Genomic DNA, 6,195 nt, shown 5'->3' on the forward strand with positions numbered 1-6,195 from the left:
TAAAATCTTCGGAACCAAGCGCATTAGTTGTTTCTTCCTCTTTTTTGTCTTATCTTGAATGTTATAGGGATGACTGTTGAACTTCATCTTATTGTTATTCAGCACACGACTCATTATCAAAAATATTCAAGCTCCAGTTTAAAGTTTTTGCACTAAACATTATTCATTTGTTTCTATGCACTACTTGTAATATAGCTAACAAATTCCACCCACATCTGTAAAGCACACATACTGTAAATATGTTGTGTCAGTATATTCTGTGATCACTTGTTGAATATTCAACCAAATGTTTCTAACAATTACGCTGATCTGATCAAATGGCTTCAGAAATATGTTTCTCAAACCACTGACCTACTAAATTTCACTAGTCATTTCACACATAATCACAACCACAGGGCTTTCATATTTCGGTGAGTCTTAAAATGTTTGCTCCTGCTATTTCAAGAGCCGTTTTAACCTGTAAAGTGAGGATGTGGTAGAAAACAGGAGAGATCACAGCAGTTGTTTACAGCCACTTCATCTTAAACAGATCTTCTTAAGAAAGAAAAAGACCTTTGAGCTTATGTCTTTCCTGAGCTTTTCTTTGGAAGCTATAATGACCTTGGAGAGTTAATTCAATATTGATGGTCAGAGAGCATGTTCATCTGTCAACATGGTGCTATCTCAGGCCTTGCAATTGATATTTTACATTCAGTCTGCTGCTAGACTAAACAACTTGCTTTTCGGCAAGTGTTTTTATTTTTGATGAGGCCTTGGTTCTTATAACCTCCAGTTTGGCTGAACAGCTCTTTTGTTTTATCTTGAGCCTCTGATCATCATGTCTCTTTTCAACGGAAACTCAAGCAAACATGTCTTTACAAAAAAAAACAAAAAAAACAACCAGCAAGGATTCGGTTCAGTTTTCCTTCTTACTGCTAACAAACAGGCTACAACATATATATTGTTTGATATTTCAAAAGGATGATTTTCAATGTAGTCAATTGTCCCCAACAACATAAAAGTTGGATTCTAACACGTAACACGGTATGCATTAACAATCCAAAACATGAAGTAGACTAGTATTATAGTTTATAGTTCAATATTCAGATCAGTTAGGCCTACTTTACGCTACTTCATCACATAGTTACATCAGGGCAAGTGTCAAAATGTAAAAACTGTCGCACATTCGCAATATTTCTCATCAGTCTTTCAGCACGACACTGATCTACAGTGAAATGGCAAAAGACAAAATATTTAACTTTTGCATTTACATTACATTTAGTCATGTAGCAGACGCTTTTATCCAAAGTGACTTACAAATGAGGACAATGGAAGGAATCAAAAACAACAAAAGAGCAATGATATATAAGCTATAACAAGTCTCAGTAAGCTTATACGCAGTACGCGTAGCAATGGCTTTTAAATAGTATAAAAAGAAAACAGATAGAGTAGAAAAAGAATAGAGCAAGCCAGTGTTTAACGAATGTGAATATGATAGGATGATCCAAAGCAATAGTAAGAAAATGTCTGTCTTTGCATACAAAAACAAGCACAAACTATTTCAGCGTGTCAAGTAGTCCCTTTTACAAACAAATGACTCTTACGAGCCAAGTCTTTGCAGTGAATCAATAACTGTAGTGCAACCAGTGTATTCAGATTCATTAACAAATGAATCTTATGGCTCGGCTTAGTGAATCAAAAACACCACACAGTCTGTGTAGTCTGATTCACCAACAAAAGACTATTACGTTTATTTCTGTATTTTGTGTTTGATTATTTATTTCCCATATCTCATAATGTACTCCTGACTGTATTGTTAAATCTTACACACCCACACACACACACACACACACACACACACACACACAAACACACACACGTCTTTTGCACTATCCTTGTGGGGACTCCCCAGAGGCATAATGGTTTTTATACTGTATTTTCTATCATCCTACACTAACCCTACACCTAAACATACCCCCTAACAGAAACTTTCTGCATTTTTTACAATCTAAAAAAATATAATAATAATAATAATAACATATAATAACAATTATTTTCATTCTGTATGATTTATAAGCTTTTTTACACTGTGACACAAGTCCCCATGAGTTGGTGTGTATTTAGGTTTAAGTCCCCACCAGCATAGAAACAAACAAACAAACACACACACTTAGCCTAATTGCTCATATTGCGATTAGAATTTGTTATATTGTTAGATGTTAAATATTTTTTTAAATGTTCATGGTTATTAGGAATGGAACATGATTGATTGAATTGATTTGACTGTTATGGCTACTGCATTTTCCAACAAACAGGCTGGAGAACTGGGTAAGAAATGTTGCTTTGATAATTAGGTTTTTCATGAGTCTGTTAGGGAGCTGAGAAAGGAGTTAGATGAAGTAAAACCTTTTTAGAATGTAGAGAATGAGTTTGCCACACTTTACTCTCAACAGCAGCATATAATGAGGCTCAGTGGTCTTTGTTCATGTCACCATGGTGACTCAGGAGGGCGATGGAAGGGTTCCAGGAGCGCAGAAAGGGCTACGCTGGGGTTGATTAGTCTATAAGAGAGCAGGAGATTTGTGTCTGCATGTGTGTGTACATGTTTACTGTAAAAATAAACTAAATAACAAAGCCAGAAATAAAAATGTTCCATGTCTTTTTGATAATTTTAGTTTCATTTAAACATTTTAAGTTTGGTTTGTTTTTAGTATTTTCTTAGGTTTATATATATTTGTTATATTTGTAGTTATTTAAGTACATCTAGTCAAACTAAACTGAAATGAGAAATGTCACATTGGCAAATAGCTGAAAGAAAAATTCCAGTGAAAGTTTATTTAATTTCATGTTTTGTTCAGTATATTATTTTGAATATTTTATTTAAAGTACTATTAAAGTCAGTTTTTAGTTAAACATAATAACCCAGGCAATTTCAGCCCATGTTTTTAGCTAGTCATGTCTGATTTGCATGACAATTGAATATCTGTCAGTGACAGCTGTGTTTTTTGCTTTCAAAACGTCAGGAGCAGATGCTTAAAGCTGAACAGATAATGAACTCCTTCATTACCAGTATGTATTCAATACTTGGTTGTGCAAAAGCGATTGTTTATTTAAAAGTCAAAGTGAAGGTTTTTTTTCACATTTTCTGAAGAAAAGTTTATCTTGCTTATATAAAACTCACCCCCATGATACTAGAGTTGGCCATGAGTCTATGATTTAGTATTTTTACTGATATTCTGGTGCCCAGATACAAATGCCTCATGTCTCTGTGATCTTCGGATGACCAAAAAGCCAGGACTGGTTCAGAAAAGTAATAGCACCCTTCTCCATATAACACATGTGATTTAATGTGTAATTCATCCTTGGCAGGTCTTGTGTTTCAGTTCAGTTCATGCTGGCAGTCTTTTTTGATGATCTTACACTGATGACTGCTGGATTGTGCAGTTTAACATTTACATCTGTATTATTTATGTTTATGAGAACTTTGTTGTTAATAGTAAAACCTCAGCCTTTTTCACTGTTCAAAACAATGGGATTCCCAGAATTCAGCTGAGCCAACCCCGGGAAATCACCTTGATAATTTAATAAGACTTTTACCTGAGACTGCAAAATTCATTGGAAGTGTAATGGGTAAAATGAATACAATTCTCCCTGTAAACAGTTCCATTGTATAGAGTGTAGCATTTATGCTTTGTTAACATTTGACAAGATCTCAAGCTGTAGTAAATGATTTTAGGAAGGAAATTATTTTGATCAATAATATGTTCAGAATGGGATACTTAAAAACTTTTTATTATCACAATGTTAATCTCTGAAATTATGCACTGATAAACATAACTAAATTTTCATGCATGTTTTAAAAGAATAGTTCACCCCAAAGGTTTTTCAGCATTTTCTCACCAAACAGTTGACGGTAGGCATTGAGTTCAATAGCATTTTTTTTCTCCATACTATCAATCTACCATCAACTGTTTGGTAACCAACCTTCTTCAGAACATCTTCTTTTGTGCTTAACTCATAAAGGTCTGAAACAACTTGAGAGTGAGTAAATGATGACAGAATTGTAATTTCTTTTGGTGAACTATACCTTTAATTCAGCACGGTCCAGTAATCATAAGTAAATGTTTCTTTTGCATCCTTAATTTAATTTTGAATGACTATTGGCTACACCATTTAAAAAAAAATTTAATGATATCATGGCATAAATTAATTTAGTTCATTAATTATGAAGGATATGGAAGGTCAGGTGCATTGCATTATGGTATACTCTTTTACAGCAAGTCATGCATGTGTTCATCAATAGAAAATGTATTTCTGTATTAGTCTGGAAATAGTAAGTAATATGCTGGCCTGTGAGAGTCTATAAATGAGAGAAGACTGTATGAGTCCTTTCTGTTTGAATTATAAGATGCACGAGGCAGGGATTGTCATATGTTAAACCACATTTTAGAAAAAAAAGGCAATTAAGCCAACACAGATAAACACTATTTCTTTATGCTGAACACAGTTGGTATTGTTTTCATAGAAGTCTTGCAGATAAGCTGTATGACATCATCTGATTAACCCCAGGCTGTTCCTGGGTCAGTATACTGTCAGTGATCGCTTCCTTTAAAATGATTTCTCACAGCATGAGCGGTTGAGCCTGTGCACATCGGCTGGAAGTGTCTTCAGCTGTGCTTGTGAAATGCTGACATACACTGCAGGGCTGAATAGGGTTATCCAGGCAGAAGAGAGTTGGAAATTCACTGGCTCTATGAGCTCCAAGAGAGACAGACACTGCACATGCACAAAATACATACTAATGCCAAACACTGGTCACCTATAGCTTCTTGTTTTGGATTCACTTCAGATGTGGTCTAACATCATAAGCGCACATGCCTGTAAATTACTGTTGATTACATTAGCTTGAATTGTTTTCCATGCATTTACAGCTCAAATGACAGTGGAAAACCTTTAGCTTGAATGCAGAAGGCTTTTATTTTATTATAGTCTGTTGTTGTGTTATGATCATATTTAATTGAATCTGTGCAGCCTTGCAGTTCTGTTAAAGAGCAAAATAAGTATATTTTTGTATTTTTTTACAGCCTGTTAGCTTTATGAACGTCGGATAGTGAAAAAAATTAGGTTTTTACTTAAATGGTGTTTTGTCGCCACTTAGTGGTTACTCATATGTCTTGATTAAAGCATGTACTGTATCAGAGAGCAATAATTGGCATGTGATTTCTCATTACACAGTCAGATACTTTATATGGTTTTAATCATTGCAGAATATCGTGCCACATCAATCCTTTTATTGACTCCTAGATGCTTAATCAAATTCCCTTATTTTGGTAGCAGCTGCTTTCTGAAGATAGTTTAAAGGGAAATGCACCGTTTGTTTCATTAGTTACTTAGAAACAGTTGATTACCAAAGAACTCCACTAATTGCCCAGGGCAAAATTAATCTTCAGTTAAATTATATAGGCTAGATTTCACATTTATATTCAAGCTGTTTTTCTTTAGTTCTTTTTATTGAAATACATACTTGTTTGTATACTATATGTCTTCTAATAAGGCATTTCTTTTATTTTTATTTTTATTCCTGTTTGATTTTTGATCGATAATAATAATAATAATAATAATAATAATAATAATAATAATAATAATAATTATTATTATTATTATTATTATTATTATTATTATTATTATTATTATTATTATTATTATTATGTGAATGCTTCCAAACCTCTCCGTCTGTCTTCCATTTAGGAATAAAACATTCAGGTTTGAATACCTCATGTTTAAGGTAATCATAACACGAAATTTATTTTTGCTTGTACTAGCCCTTTAAGAAATGTCCACCCCTCTTTTCAGATATTTTCAGCGGCTTTTGGCGTCTCCCTGCGCTGCTGGAATGTACCACTTTCATCCGCAGAGGGGGGAAAGAGAGACCTCATTAACTTCAGCACCTGGACAGCGACCGTAACGGAAACCCTCCTCTGGTGAAACAATGCAAGCATTCAGTGGAACGATATTCTTCCAAGACACGCTTTGACAAACAATGCGAATTCCGAGAGCTTTTCTTGCAGGCTAATATAGAAAGGTGGCTGTACTGCGTACCTTTATCTCGCTGCAACAGCACCAGTCCTGAGGCTTCCCTTCCGTGCAGGGAGGGTGCGAGTGAAGGGAGGACAAAACGCCGCGGTTCTCTTTGTTTACATCGGAATAAAAGTGAGA

The sequence above is a fragment of the Carassius auratus genome, chromosome 2, assembly GCF_003368295.1.
Source record: "Carassius auratus strain Wakin chromosome 2, ASM336829v1, whole genome shotgun sequence".
Classification (NCBI taxonomy): Eukaryota; Metazoa; Chordata; class Actinopteri; order Cypriniformes; family Cyprinidae; genus Carassius; species Carassius auratus.